A 17042-nucleotide genomic window follows, 5' to 3' on the forward strand; every position below is an offset into this window, starting at 1 on the left:
TTTTCATAAGACAGGGTGTCCTGTAAGTGATAATGCGGCCTTTATCTCATCAATAGCTTGCCGTAGAGGTATGGTTTTAATTTAAAAAAATGCTTAAAATGTGTTCAAAAATTACGTTTTATCAGTTTTAAGATTGAAAATACAATGTGTCACAAAATAAAAAATCTAAATTATTATTATACGGTTCCCCCCCCCCCCCCCCGTTCTCCAACTTGTAATTAGAAAGTTGATGCCCTGTCTTTTCTGAGTCCAACAAAAGAAATCCTAATTTTAGTTGAAATACTCACTGAGATATTCTAATTCAAAAAGCGAAGAAAGGTTGGGAAAGGAGCGTCGTCCGTTAGTTTTTGCTGTTAGTTTTAAACTTTTCTCCGATCTTTGAATTGGAATATCTCAGTGAATATTGCAGTTGCAAACAAGATTTCTTTTGTTGGACTCAGAAAAGACAGTTCAACAACTTTCTAATTCGAAGTTGGAGAAGGGGGGGGGGGGGGAGACCGTATAATAGTTTTGATTTTTTTTTAATTTATATAATACTATGATTTTCGAGAGTAAATAGATAAATATGTAACCTTTTTCTCAGGTAAGACGGAACCCCCAAAATATCTTTTGACCCGAAAGCCCATAATGTTGAGAGGATCCTGCATAGAACCTCCACAAAAGGCAGCTCCAGCTCAGGGATTCAGAGACGGACCCTATATTTGCTTACTATAAATTTCCCCCAAAAAAAAAATCAGGTGTAGAAAGGAGTATCGCTCTTGTGTGAGATGGCCCTGGATAAGACAAGGAGACCACGAGAAGAAACTATGTTCTCTCTACGAGGGTTAAGAAATACTGGCCTACACAGTGAAGAGTCTTTAGTACTAAAGACATCAGAGTGAGAAGATCGATTTTTTTTTTCCTTTACCGGAAAAAAAAAAGAAAATTCTTCTATCTATATATATATGTTAAAAGGCCAAAGCCTGAAATCGACCAGTTCACAAATTGGCTGTGTTCGTTGTAAATTGACCCGGCTAATGTCCGAATTCTGGTCTTTGGCTAGCCAGTTCGTAAAGTGGCTGGAGCTCCCTGGCCAAAGTCCGAACAGAAAGAGAAAAATTCGTAGTCATCGCTAAGTTGGTACCGTAATATCGACCTTCAGAGTTATGTACACCCTAAGGGGCAAGTCGTGTAACTACTTGCTCATTGCTATGGAGGCGTATTTTTTTCGTGATAATTATGTCCACGTTAGCTATGAGAACCCACCATATCGCAGTCACGGTGTGGTAATCTTTTTTTTCAAAATTTGACAGAAAAACTATGTTTATATTACTGTATTATATAAATAGTTTTTTTCGCTCAAATTTCTCTTTTTTTTTCTCTCGTCACACAGAGCTACTCCAATACAGCTGCAATATACAGGGTGCATAGGTAACAGGACGTGTGACATTTTAATGGCGAACCGCTGGTCCTAGAAGCATACGTCTAGTTAGAAAAAGTATCCAAATAACGTGTAGCGCATTCACGTATATGTCATTCAGGTTGCAAGGGGTTATATAGTTATTAAAATAAAAAATTAACTTTTTATGCTATCCCCGTGTGCGCAAAAACCCAATTCGAAAGTTGTTATACTAAAAAAATTCCACGTTTCTAAGTGCAATATTCACTGAGATATTCGAATTCGAAAAACGGAGGAAAGGGGGGGGGACCGCATGAAATGCGGGTAAAACAGTTTTCTCGCTTTTAATTCTTTTTTCCCTCAATTTTCCTCCGTTTTTCGAATTCGAATATCTCAGTGAATATGGAAAAATATCACAAAAATTGAAAAACCATTGAGTGAAACCATTCACAAAAATTGAAAAACCATTGAGTGAAACCATTCACAAAAATTGAAACCCGTCTTTGCATCCACAGATTGTTTCAAATTTAGTTTCTTTCACCGAACAATAACCGACTGGAACAACCTCCCCTCACCCCATACATTATTGATTGTGAAACAATTTCCGATTTTCTTTGTGACATCAATCATCTCTGTCTAACTTCATCACCGCATTGATTCCCTTGTATAGGCCTCGGCCAACCAATATTGAATAAATAAATAATAAATAAATAAAAATCTTCTAATATGGAAAAATTTGTCAGCCCCTTAATATACGGGATTTTCCAACGGACACGATTCGCCTCTCCCGATATATCATCCTGGATCCGCTCCCGGGTATATGCAATATGCCTATCAAATGGAATAATCCACGTCCTTCGTGGAATGCAAATCCGACCATGTTCTTCAGGTTAGCGGATGCCAGAGATGTGTGTATACATCGGGGGAGTTGATTAAGAGTCTCAAAAGATGTTGTATGATTGAAGGCAGATGAAAATGGTATATGGATTAAGAAGAATTCGTAATCGAGTGAAAATATTACTCCTCGAGAGGAAATTTCATTATTCTCATCAGATGCATCGTATGCATGCATTAGTAGAGTCGGATGAGGTGCTTGTGACAGGCGCCATCTTTCATCGGCAGGATATTTCAACGAGGGAAAGAGATTTTCAATCATGAAAATGAACGAGACGAAAAATTTCATAATAAACAAGATGGAAAAACTCATTCCGGAAGGGATGGTTGTTGATGACAGTGGCGCCACCGGTGGTCATTACGGCAAAACCCCAAACCCATCCTTATTCGTAATTTGTTATGCGTACATACTACGAAATACCGAACGTAGGAGAGAAATGCACCTCTTTTTTCTTTTCCTCAGGAAATTGCCTTTTCAAAACTTCTTCACGCGGGATTTCGACGGCTTTTAATCGTCCGCTGAATTATTATCATTATCATTATTATTCATCTCACGTAATTATCATGTGGTTAGAAGGAAATGATGATGATGCCCGTGTTTGTTTTGGTTTTTGTTTTTATTAATATTAAGCTATTCTGAAACGCAGCAGACATAAAACACGAAATTAAGCTTACTTCACTTGACGCTTCCTCTCTCCCATGTTATACTTCTGTTATGAATAATACATTGGGCCGTTCAAGTATTACGTAAGCAAATTTTTAGCCATTTTTGACCCCCCCCCCCTCTTGTCAGCAAAATTTCGTCATTAGCTCTGCCCCTCTGAATCCTAACGCATATTGATGGGATCAGAGACGTACACGGAGGGAGGGGGGTTAATTTCTGTTAATTTCAACGTTATTTTAAAGCTATGAACTCGATTTACCTTTAATAAATTCATTGCGACCCACCCTCCAAGCTATATAATGATAAATCACATAAAGGCCCTTGAACCAAATATGGCCCTGAGGGTTATCTGATGCGGCCCTCTTCAAACCTAATTTTGTAAAAATGAACTAAGCGGCACATTTACAGATCGCTTGAGTGTCCCGTGGTACAATTCTAGAGCATTTAAGAGGCCCGTGGCACATTTTCAGATCACTTAAATGATCCGGGACACAGTTTTACAACACTTAAGCGATCCGGGACACATTTAGAGATCCCTTGATTGACATGTGACGTGGTTTATAGCACTTAAGTGGCCCCCAGTGCGGTTCTACATCACTCAAGTTACATCAAGTCACATCACATTCTCAGATTATTTAAGTGATGCATGGCACATTTCCAGATCACTTGGATCCGTAAAACATTTAGAGATCACTAAAGTGCATCTGTAGGGCACTTATCAATAGGGGGGATGTTACTTCAAGTGCCCACAAACTATCGACAGATTTTTCTCGTTCTTGGCGCACCGAGTAAGATGCCATTAAAAATATTTCATATTTTCATAAAGAGTGGTTGATGACGTAAGCATTATCCAAACTCCCCCCTCCCTCCCTTGTCATCAAAAGTCAGCAAATCGGAAACCCTCTCCTCTCCCATCGATGATGACGTAATACTTGAACGGCCCCATAATAGATGAAATTGTTATACCTTGAGTATAGTAAACCTTGAAACACTTGAAATAGTTTTAATAATATTGCATTCTAGCTGATTTTTTTGGAGTGCAAGAGATTAGAAATGCATAACCTCATAACTGAATGTTGTTTCAGCTCTTTGTCTGTGACGTTGACAGAGATTCTGTAAATAAGGCACGTTTTAGTTATAAAATTTCGATCTTGTTTTTTGCCGTGTTTCTTCTCAACATTGTAAATTCACTGAACCATATTTAGTAATTATTATCTATGCAGTCACCTGATAAATCATATCAACTTCTGAGAATCATGCCAAGCAATACTTTGAATTTAAAATTAAGTTCCTGAGGGGGAGAGGTGAGGAGAGAAATATTTTGTTACCCATCAGTTCAGATATAGCAGCTGCTGACATCACGAATGGTTGTACCTCTAATGCAGTCACCTAGTATCGAAGGAACTGATAGAATTAAATATTCCTTTTTCCTTTATACAAGTACAATGTCGAATAATCGAGCATTTGATTACGTTCCTACTGCCACTATTAATACTAAAGACCGGAAGTTTAGTCACTAAAAATAGACAAAGTAGACAGAAAAAACGGCACTAAAAATGTCTAAAATGGGCATTAAAAATTACAAATGCCACAACAGACAAAATTCCCAATGAGGTGGCTGACAAAAGATGCCCGTAAAAAATATGGTTGGCTAATATATTTCTAAACTACATCAAAAATAGAGCAACCCAATAAGAGCAATAAAAACCCAATAACTATGGCAAATATAAATATACTGCCCATAAAAACTATGACTGTCTCATCTAAGTATGGATAGCTTCTCGATTCATTCCAATATGTTTATCGTATTTCTTTTTTAAACGTGTCAATCATGTTAGAATTGACGACCCCCGGAGGTAAGCTATTCCGTTTATTTACAACCCCATTACAGAAAAACTCCCTGTGAAACCACAACCTAGAATTGTGCCTTACTAAACGATACTGGTGTCCCCTTGTCGAAGCAGTCGATTGACCATGTCCATAACTCATGGTCCATTTTATCCATCCCATTGAAAACTTTAAACACTTTCACATTTTCAAAAAATCAAGTCTTTCTTCATAGTTTGAGCCCCATGTGCCGTCAAGAGCACGCGTGGCTCTTCTTTGCACCATTCTCGACCAAGATGATGTCCCTCTGTAAGTATTGTCTAGAAAACCTGACGGCATACTTCAATCCAGGACGTACTAAGTCCCAGAAAGGTGGAAGAATCACTTTAGGAGAACGCGAAGAAACCTTTTTGAGAATGAAACCGAGCAATCTATTCGTTTTTTTGACCACCGCTAAACAATGTTCAGAAAACCTAAGCAGCTCATCAGTAAGAATACCCAAAACCCAAATCGGTTATCCTCTAGGTGCATCCGGAGTAAAAACACCATTCAACTCATAAGTGAAACGTGTGTTGTTCGAACCATGCACTTGTCAATGTTAAAAGGCTTAAAAACTTGCCCCATTCATCTGCCCACGCTGTAGTCCCTGTTTAGGTTGGTCTGACAAACCAGTCACGGCCCAGACTCTGTCCCTCCAGGGATGTAAGCCTTTTACCCTTGCGGGTTGGGTCGCGCTGGGTTTACGTTGGTCTGGAGCAACAGCTTTCTTTTAAACCGAACACGGCCCAGGCTCTATCGGTTTTAGCCAATTTTATCCATTGTACCTGTGAAGGGGGCAGGAACATGTCGGAGAAAACTTTATTATATATAATCAAATATACATAGACAGAATATCATACACACAAAATATTACAGCACAAAAATGAGAAGAAAAAAAAACAATGAATAAAAACAAAAATACAAAAACAATGAAAACTGTTTAATGTAGAAAATGTAGTTAATGTGAAGTTAATGCAGAAAAAAAAATGTTTTTGATTTTACAAAAACAATTTGTATTTTCAACACACAAACACAAAACCTCTTCAAACACGTCACATGTGTTGTAGAAGGAATGAGGCGGTTAAACGCAACACTTCCTTCGCAATTCAAAGATAATTAAACATTTATTATACAACTAATGTAACAGAATCTATAAGAACGTATCGATACAAATGGACCCCTTGGCCATCTGGTTTGAGCGGCAAAATGTAAGTTCCACCATCGCGCAGGCGCGCTGTTTTCCTATTACGCGGACAGCACTATCCAGTGATGGACGCTGACGTCATTGGCCATCCTTGGTCTAGAGCATAGTTTCCCAACCTTTTTTGTCCCATCGCACCCATCTTCAGAAATTTTTTCTCCCATCGCTTCCCCCCAACGCAATCTAACCCATAGGATCCTATGTTATACCCGTAGCTTCAATCACCCCCCCCCCCTGGAACTTTCCATCGCCTCCAAGGGGGCGTTAACGCCCACGTTGGGAATCACTGGTCTTGAGCAACTCCCCATCGCTTTGATTCCCGACTACCCCCATCAGCTTCACGTCATCTGCGAATTTGCTAACAACCCCATCAATACCCTGTTTGAGTTTATCGATAGAAAGTGTAAAACGTATGGAAGCCAAGGACACTTCTTCGAGGGGACTCCACTTGTGCTACCTGTCCAATCAGAGAATTCCCCGTTCGCCATAACCCGTTGTGACCTATCTCTCTTAACCACGATTCTATCCAATTCCGTAAGTTGCCCAAAATTCCAATTTCGTTCAACAATTTACCCGATCAAATGCCTTCTGGAAATCAAAATAAACAACAACTGCATTTTTGCTCAAAGTCTTGGTCACGTGGTCATTAAAAAATCATTAAAAGGCATTTATAATTAATGGAAAGAGGGAAAAGTAACTAAAAGCTACGTCAATTGTCTGAAACTGGCTGAAAACTGATTGCATTCACTGATTCTATTGATTCAATAATAGATTATAATAATTGTCATGGAAAGAGAAAAAAACACATGTTTGAACATAGTAAGGCCTATAAATATGAAATCCACGCCGATAAAATAGTACAAGAAATTTACAACTCAGCATTATGAAGTTCATTGTCTCGAAACGGAAGACAATCTCGAGACAAATAATACAGTCGATCGGGCTTATAACGTTTTTCAAAAAAACCATCTTGTAAAAGCGTTGTAAGCAGGAAAACGTTTTAAACGGGAAACTCCGATGAGTATTAGTGAAAGTCAGGATCACAAAAATAAGTAGTATTAAGCGGGATCCACTGTATACAACGACGCCAAAAGAAAATCGGTCTGAAGTATTTTTGGAAAATCATCCAAATCAGTGCTTCTCGTCATTCTGAAAATATCAACGTTGAAGATTGGGAATAAACAGTACATGGAAAAAGTATGTATCGAACGAAGCAACCAAAAAAATGCATGCTCGGTAAAATTTTTACATGCCGGGGCGAGTCAGACAATTTGTCCAGCAAACTTATACGTGTAAAATAAGAAAGTAATATTCAAAATCAAAGATAGATGACGCTAGAAAAAACTAATTAAACTAATTTATTTAAGCACGCGCAAAATCGAAACTTAAACTGGCTCAAAATGAAACCAAATTTGTCCACTGACCGAAATAAAAAATAAAAATCATATCAACCGATATTTGACTGTAGCAAATTTCTCTATAATTGAGTTCGACTGTGTTAAATTTTATTTCGAAGCAATGCATTGAAACATAAATTTCTCCAAAAGAAGAGATAAATATATTGCTGTAATATTTATTGATTCAGAAATTAAGGTCTTAAGTCAACAGCAGAGGACGCCAGTAAAAATATTTTTTTCCGGCACATTTCTTCAACACATCGCTCTATAGATTTCTTAACCAAATTGCACATAGTTTTTACATATGATTACTCCTTAATTAAATAACATGTTCGAGAAGTTTTAAATCTTCCTCATTCCATCACCTATAATGAAGAAAATCTGACGAGGGCAATCGAATTGTTGCGGGAACACGTTTAAAATTCAAATCCTTCTATCTGGAGGGCAATCGACCGAGCCCCTTAATACACAGGATGTAAAATTTAAAAAAAAAAGTTCTTTTGAAGTTCCCAATGCTAAAAATATCTAAGTTCTACAGAATATACCTTCCCCTCCCCTAAAATTCACGAATAAGCATAAAACAATATCGAAATAGGAATTTACGACAGGAAAAATTCAAAAAAGGCGTTTTTACAAAAAAAAAGTGGAAAAATGGAATGATTTAACCTATGAACACGATTGGGTCAAAGTCAGTCAGCCCCCAATCGAGTTTTATGCCATTCCATTTTACATGAAATGGTTCAAAAACTTTCAGAAAGAGACGAGGGGAGAGGTACAACTGGAAAAATATTCCAACATGGACGAGTTAATCGGGCTCGAGTAACAGTAATTTTGGTGATGAGATTGGTGCTAAAATTCAGCCCGCAAGGTGGCTGTGTTAGGTTAAGATGGTTATCCATATTAACGAAAATGTTCGTTAGATGATACGTAGGTTTATTCATTAGCCGAAGCAGAACAATCACGAAAAAATATCTTCGTTAGCCGAAAAATTAATAGGCCGAGATGGACGTGAATACATGTGTACAGATGCTAAAAATGAATTAAGTGAAAAAAAACTCACTGAGAAAAAGAAGTTTGAAAAATAATGTGTTCCAAGGTATACACAGAGGTATCACAGTCTCCCTGTCCCTTTGAGGCGTGAATGCGAGCCGATCTCTCAGTTAAAAAGTCACAGAGAGCCACAGGCCTACAACGGTACAAATCTTCAATCATTATACTTCACGCATAGTTCGAAAAGTAGATGGCAGATGGCAGCACTATATAACAAGCGTCACACAGAAACATACCTCACGTTACGTTCACAACACGGACACACGCATTCCAACATGTACCGATTTGGAAGTTCCGCAGAGGAATATGGACGAGGAGGACAGAGGATATGGTTTAGTAGTAGTCTCCTCTGTCCTACGTATCCTTCCCAATTATTTATTACACGGAGTTGCTGTAAAATAGATGAATTTCTCCCTATTTGCTGTTCATTTTTCACATTTTAATTCAATTTCAGAATCCACCATATTTATTTTATTCCTTTCAGACATGCATCGTATATATAACGCCCCATATACTATTACTTTGTGTTCATGATACCTTCATCTAAACTTCAATCGATTTTTTTTATTCGAAGACGCACTTTACGACGAACTTGTTAAAGACACGAAATTATTTTCAACGTGTTCTTTCAAAAATACGACGATTCTTCTTTATTTCCCCCAATCTTTATTTTATTCTTTTTTTCTTCCACGCCACTTTGTCTTACTTTACTTTCAACCTTTTTTCACGATTTTTATTTTACATTCATTTATTTATTATTATTTCTTTTCTTATCTCCGTTTTTTCTTTTCTTTTGTCAAAGGAATTTCGGCTTAGAAATAGATGGAAGTTTCCCTTGGCAGCATAAATCTATATTGATATAGCTTCTCTTATGTTAGTTTTTTTTTTTATCTTGACTCTCGTACAAGAGCAGGTATTTCCTCGAAAATAATAACATGTCTACTTTACTCGAGGATTTACTCTCTTACAGATATTTCTCTTTAATATAATTTTTTTCCCCCTCCCGAAATCAAGTAGATTTAGATTTTATTTTTTCGCTTTATTCGTGACGACCTGGTGGATCAAAAATGGCTTCCTCCAGTTCCCGAGTATTTGATTTGATAAAATTGGTAGGGGAGGGGGGGGGGGTAGGAAAAAGGATGCAGCGTATCCTACTTCAATGTGTACAGTACATACTTGTATGAAGGTAAAGGGAATGTAGAAGATGAAACTAGAACAAGTACTGTATCTTATATGTGTGTGTGTGGTGTATATATAGATATATATATACTCTGTACTGATTGAAAATCAATGGCCTTTGTTTCAGTGTTATGATCAGCGAGAGGGCGCCACTTTAGTTTGTACATACACCACAACTAGAGACTATTTTTGTTGTTTTATGTGTTTTTTTCTTCTTGTCTTTGAACGCACTTTTGGACGAGAAAAAAAGGGACTAAACGCATACGAATAAAAAAGAAGAAAAAATTTTAGTCCTTTTCAAAGGTAAAACAAGATTTAAAATATATATAAACAGAAGAAAAATAAATTTCGTTTATTTTATTTTATTTTTTTTTTCATGTTTTTCGAGTTGAATGCATAATTCAATTTACCATTTTTACGGAAATGTTTTCCTTTTTCTCCCTTTAAGTCGTTGCTGTATATTTTAATGCACTTCTTCCGGTGTTTTTTATTTGTTTCTAAAAAGGTTCGTTGCTCAGGAATCGTATTTTCATTTATTCATGCATTTATTTCATAACGTGAATGTAATAGCATCTCGTTTCGATTTTTTCCTCTTTGAAAGCGAGGGAAAATTCCTTTCTTTTTTTCTCTGTGTCTCCAAATATATTGGTACAAAAAGCATTTTGTTTCCTGCATTTTCCCATCTTTTACTTTAAAAAAAGAAAAGAATTCTCAGCATAGCGAATGCTAACACACAGCACAAAAATACAATCACGCATTCACTCATTGCTAGTTTCTCACTTACGATTTGGGAGATAGTTTGCAGCACCACAAAACACTCAAACTTGCACGTGCACTATTAGTTTCCTGATTTCTATTCGTTAGTAAATTGCCAAATTGCTTCGGTGCAGTAATCGTTGCAGAACATCGTTTCTGAATGTGTATAGTCAAAATACAAGCATTGTATTCCTTTGTTCCCATTTCCGGTAAGTAATCCACTGCCTAGTTACGGCTCCAGAAATCACGTATAATTTCGTGAAAGAATAATGCTATTCAGCATTCAGACTATTACGAATTGAGCTTGAACAAAATAAAACTAAACTAGAATATTTAGTAAAGTACAGTGAAACTAAAAATATAAATAAAACTGAAAGGTTTTTGTTCATTGAAGAAAACAAAAATAAGAAGTCTTTGCCTTGACCTGGATTCAAACTTAGCGTTATCGTGATCACAACCAGTGGTTCCCAACCATTCCTGGAACCCCTCTTGGAGGTCATACCGGGATCAGGTTTACGCGTATTCCCTTGGTACCTGGGAACGACTAACAAGTGGCTGTGTAACAATTGCAACAATTGTATCCTGATAATGAAATTGATTTTGACAATGGATTCGGACATTTTCATCCATTGCCCTCATGTAAAATTGCTCATGTGACCCCATGGGGCTTGAAGGTTGGAAATCACTGCATCATACGATGACGATGATTTATTCGACGCTTAGTTCGTAAGAAAAATCATTGTGAAATTGCAGAAAACGCTCCAGTTTCATTAAGTAAAGAAAATTAAGAGCCTCCAATATTAATAGAATCTCTTGATATTAAAATTAATCCAATTTTAATATTCAATCCTCATCACCATTGTTGAGAGGCCGCAAGATTTTAAACATATTAATTTATTAACGAGTTTTAATTTTTCACTGTTACCTCAGATTCAACAAAAATTATGAGCTGAGAAAAGAGTCTGGTGTGTTTTCTTTAAATTTGAGTTATTGGTTAATAACAGTGCCATGAAACTGATGTTAACTAATATTTTATGTTACCTTATAAATTGAGCTATTTTTTTAAATAAAAATAATTTTCGAATTTTTTTTTTTAAGGTCGAATTTTTTTTTTATTATTTCTTGGGCAAAATAAGTGAAAAATTTTTCATTTTGAGATAAATATACTCACACTTTTTCTTTCTCAAAAGATAACTTTCATTAGTTTTCTTTTGACCATGAAAGTATACTGAGGGGTATTCGAGGATATCTGATACATTAAATTAACATGAAATGAAGTTTTCATGTATCGTCGCTCATCAAAAGAAAAAAAAAATAAATTTCTTCTTCAATTTTCCATCAATCAATCAATCGCTCCAACTACACTGATCGAGATGCATATCGATAGAAACAACGGGGGAAACAAAATCTATTACACATGAATAAATACATACATCAGCAAATACTGTACTTTTCTATTATTTGTTTAAGTGAAATATTTCATGTTTTTATGCATTCGGTTTTCGATCAGGCGGTGTTTTCATGTTTCTAGAAAAGATATCAAATGTTTATTGAAGACGATATTGGATATAAAAGTAGTACCACTTTACTATAAACAGAGATATTCTCCGCATCTTCCATTGTGACTTCCTTCCATCAGAATCTTTCGTTCCGATTCTTCTCGACAAAACATATTCACGTTCATGATATGCTTTCCTTTTTCCTGATCCGGCCATCATGGAAGTATCACGCACACATATACACACACAATGCTTTTAGCGTATGTAGTTACGTTATTTTTATTCCATTTTATCGCCTGAGGTGTCTTCTAAAAAAGAAATGACTTCTACTTTTACATGGAGTAAATGTTTCTTATTATTACTGCGCATTTCTAAGGTTTACCACTGCAAGAATTTTCTTCTTTCATTATTATTTTGGATTGAAAGAAACCAAAATATTTTACACAAAGGGAAAAATTGGAAAATACGTACATAATACAGTTTTTTTTTCAATTTTCTTTTTCCCCCCAATGTACTTATCATGGATGATTTTACAGTGAAACTCGGTTATAACGCTCTCGTTTGTAATGACGCCTCTGCTATAACATCATGAATTGTCAGTTTGGACCGATTCCCATAAAGAATAACGTTTACGAACCTTGCTTATAACGTCGATGAAAAGCTACCACCTTCGATATAGGTACAATTTTTTTTTGCCCCTTTTGTTTCCATGACGTTTTCTCAAGAAACTCTTAGATTAGAGCTGACCCCAACCAGGGGATGTTCGTCTGTTGTTGTATTCACACCTAACGTTGAAAAAAATATATTTATTGCATGTTTGACGCTCCGACTTGCTGATTTACATGACCATCCGATACGAAACATTTCCATATTTTGCCCCTGTCGACTATTTTCTGATAAAAATGTCCCGTTATCTTCAGCAAAGCTGACATTAGTTCAAATTTTTCCCGTAAAACACATTTTAGCAGACTTGCTGTAGCAATGTATTTCTCGCCAAGGGTTATTCAATAAGCAATATTTGTGATTTAATTGACAATTGGCAACATGTTTGGCGAGAACCGGCTATGTCCCATATTAATTATCCCAATTTCCGTATTTTTCTAGATCAAATATGGTCACCCGAACCCCAACGAAATAAAAACCTAATATGCACACTATTTGATTTGATATGATTATATTTTTCGTTAAAAAACAATCTTAAAAACGTCAAGCTCGGTAATAACGACACCTCGGTTACAACGACTAAATATCGTGGAATCTTTGATGTTATTGCTGTGGTGGCGAAATCGGGTTAAGGCGTCATATCAGCGAAGTGGAACTGGACTCAAATCTGGCCCTGGAAGACTGAATTCACTTTTTAGATAAGAATCTTTTTTTATGAGTAGTGTATTATATATTATAAATTATAAGTTTTTTTTTTTTCGTGATATATACTCTCATATTGGGTTGCTGTATTTTAGTTATATTTGACACCCATATTTTTTATTGCCATCTTTTTTCAACCACCTCGTTGGGCAGTTTGCGTGTTGTGGCCTTTGTGTTTGTATTGTAACCGAGTTTGTGACAGACAATTGACTTTCTTCACCATGTTGGTTGTAATACGTTTTTTTTTAGGACGAACTTCAAAGGAATATTGGAAAATTTTTAAATAGATGTTTGTTATATAATGAAACCTCAATATAACGATGCTCTGCATACCAAGAGAAAATATAGTTATAGTGGGCTCATAGTTATATCGAGAGGCAGCAATTTAACAGTAGAGTATAATTACATTTCCAAACAAGACAAAAAAATATCGTTGTGGACGGATTTATCGTTATATCGAATATCGTTGTAACGAGGCTTCACTGTGTATTGGAAATTCAATTATGAGCTCTTATTTCAAGTTATTTTTTCTCGATTGTTTATGTGAGTCCTGCGTACAAATTTTATTTGAAACTAAGTAGGGCTGGTCCGATTGATCGATTAATCGAGTTGGGTAATCGACCAATTGTTAATCGCAGTTAAAAATTTTAGTTGAGTTAGGGCCGTATTCACCGACATGGTTTAAACTGTAGTCACAATTTTTGGATAAGAGATCTACATAGATTGGTTAAAGACCTGAATTTAACCAATCCGTGTCGATCTGTTATCAAAAAATTGTGACTATAGCTTAAACCATATCGGTGAATACCGGCCTTAATCGACTCGATCAATCCGATCAAAATTCGAGTAAAATTTTTATTAAAAGTTTATAATTTAACTTGATTTATTTGACTAAACAGATTAAATGTCTTAAATTATGTTCCTGTACAATAACACTTCAGATAAGTGGCCGTATTTTAAAATATTTTAATCAATATCTTGATCAAATTTTTCGACATGAGGAAACGACAGTGTATTCAACGACAACAAGTAATGATTTCTAAAATTACTGATTCAAAACAAAAAAAACCGGCGAGATCCAAGTTAAGAAATTCCAGTATATGACAAGCATGTTCAGCATATCGTTGCCCTTATGCCATAGACATGAATGTGCAAATTTTGATTTTTGGGTTTATCAGCTGGTTGGATCACTTATTGTGCTATCTAAGTTTTGCCAGAAACGCAATGCGTATCCCCTATTGGAACCACATTTCACACAACATTTTAGGAGATCAACTTCCATAGAGTACCATGGGTAGAGTAGAAATTCTAAAGTTGTTGAAATTCTAGAAATTTGCACATTCGTGTTTCTGGCAAAGGGGGGAACGGTATTAAATAGCTTCAAGAGGCCACCTTCATTTCTTAATCTATTTTACATTTATTTACATCCATTCAGTAGACAGATGCGTGAAATGAATAAAATATGTTTTTATAGCATCAATTAATGTTATACAGTTAACGACACTACGTTTGCTATGAATGAATAGCATTTGAAAATATTCGATTAATCGATTAAAATTTTTTGATTAACCAGTTAAAAATTTTAATCGATTCCCAGCCCTAAAACTGAGACAAGTAACGAATATACGAAGATTCTCTAAGAATCAAAATTTAAAATTTCGATCACATGAAACGATAAACTGAAAAAAATTGCCTAATGTTGCCGTGACCAGGATTCGAACCTGGGTTATTGCGGCCACAACGCAATGTACTAACCACTATACGATCACGGCTGCGTACAAAAGCTACTTTTTGGAATACTGTTGGAAATTTTGAAGGAAGTGCTGCTCTGATTATCCAAGCGTATCTATCGCTGTTGCGAGCTGTTTTGATTGGAAAAGTCTATTCAAGTAGTAGTTGAATTATATCTCTCTCTCTGCTATTCTTTTTATCATAAATTCGGGGGGGTCCCCACATCAAGCATAAGGTCTTTGTATGTACAATTACAATATGAAGTGCAAGGGAAAAAAATTATTATTAATAAATTCTCTGCCTTTTCACCCCCTCCCCACCTCCAGTACTCTGTCAGGCTCTCCCATGTGATGGACATAGATCAAGGCCCTGTTCCTAATCAGTTCGGGCCTGGGCATAAGCGGAGATAGACTTGGAAGTCTGGGGGGGCACGATGATGATGATGTCAATTCATATATACATATATACATTAGATCAGTCGCCTCCACCTTTGAGGTTGGGGGGAAATGCCCCCTATGCCCCCCTCTCGTATCTCCGCCCATGGGCCTGGGCGCTCATGACTTTTTTTGTGACCCCCATGGCCCCCACAAGGGTGGGGCTGATAGGACTCTTGTCCTGGAGCCCGGGAAGATTCTCGTCATTTTTTATTTTTCAACGCTATAAATTTGCCGTAGGGAGTCTTTGAAAGTCCTAGCCTAGGGGCCCGACGCCAGGATGTGGGGGCCATGGTGACCACTTATGCATTGACGTACGCAAAGGGAGGTTTGAGGTTCTAACACCCCCCCCCCCTTGAGCCAAGATTATAGTGTTATTTTGCAGGAAAAACGTAACCCCCCCCCCCCCGAGAAGGGAAAAGAATCTAAAAACTCCCTCGAGAAAATTCTGCATACGCCTATGCCCTTATGTATAGCTTTCTTTGAGGCAAAGGCGTACGCAAGGAAAACGGAACATGGCGACATGGCAGGCTCTTAACCCCCCCCCCCCACCCCAAGACAATCAAAAATTAAAAATATCTGTTAATATTTTCATGAAGTAATTAAAATATCAAAAGAGAATGCCCCAAAGATTTGCGAGGTGCTGGGCCGTGTCCCGTTTGCCCATGCGAGAAACAGGAACTGCATAGATCTGCCACAGTTATGACGAAGCACTCATGCAATATGACACAAGGTAACATGACCATGTTTGACTAGAGTCGTCCTTGAGACGAGACCTTATATTTTTGGCAACTGTATAAAATTGTGTGCAATTTCTCTAAAGTAATTCGTCGAGTATAGCTCAGAGATTTTTTTTTATCGAAAACAGGGGCTCAGGCGCACGGTCAGGTTTAGACATTTTCCACCCCTCTGCAATATCTGTATGTATACCTCCCCCTCCAAAGTTAAATGTAACTTAACAGATCAAAAAATCATAGAGACTCCTTGCATTAAGATGGCTTTACAGTTTTTTTTGCAGTGACAGTGTTCTAATGACTATAGCTGAAATGTACGACTTCAGTGACGTCACAAGCTTCGCGCGGAGACTTTCTGCTATAGAAGGTGTTGGTTATGGGGTTAAAATAAAATATGTCAATTTTGATCCCGTTCAATGGTCCTTAATATTTTGTAGCCCGGTGAGACTACACTCTTCGTGCTTTCTCAAATCCAGTCCTACACAGGCCTTTCGCGTACTGTTTTTCCGCCTTATTCGTATAAATCTACAGTAAGCATTGAAAACTGCTTTTATTACGTGATTCAATAAAAAAAAGTCTCTCTCCCTCTCTCTTTTAGCGAAATTTCTGAAGCGATTCAGAAAAATTCAAAGATCTCCGGAAGAAATGTATTTCATGAGAGGTAGGTTAGAGAAGGGAAAAGAGTTAAAAGAGCTGGAAAATGTAAATACCGTTGAATGAATACATTGAATAGAAAATCGTATTATCCATTTTGGGCCGATAACCCTCAAGTTCGCGGCCTTCTTTTGATAAAAAGAGGAATCCATCGAGGAAGGAAGGAAGACAGCAACATCATCTTTTCTATGGGCAAGAAATTCTTCAAAAGAAAGAGGATCCTTTGAACGGAAGGCGAAA

The 17042-nt window shown here is 36.8% G+C and overlaps 1 non-coding gene across 1 annotated transcript; it reads right to left on the bottom strand.

Moving 5' to 3' along the window:
* Window positions 1–14949: 14949 nt before the first annotated feature.
* On the bottom strand, window positions 14950–15021 carry TRNAH-GUG (transfer RNA histidin (anticodon GUG)). Its single transcript has one exon. It is a non-coding gene; the product is annotated as a tRNA-His (tRNA).
* Between the last annotated feature and the right edge of the window lie 2021 nt (window positions 15022–17042).

Source organism: Pholcus phalangioides, unplaced genomic scaffold, assembly GCF_987345545.1.
Source record: "Pholcus phalangioides strain wild (caught in Gottingen) unplaced genomic scaffold, Ppha-v1.0 ptg000001l_1, whole genome shotgun sequence".
Classification (NCBI taxonomy): domain Eukaryota; kingdom Metazoa; phylum Arthropoda; class Arachnida; order Araneae; family Pholcidae; genus Pholcus; species Pholcus phalangioides.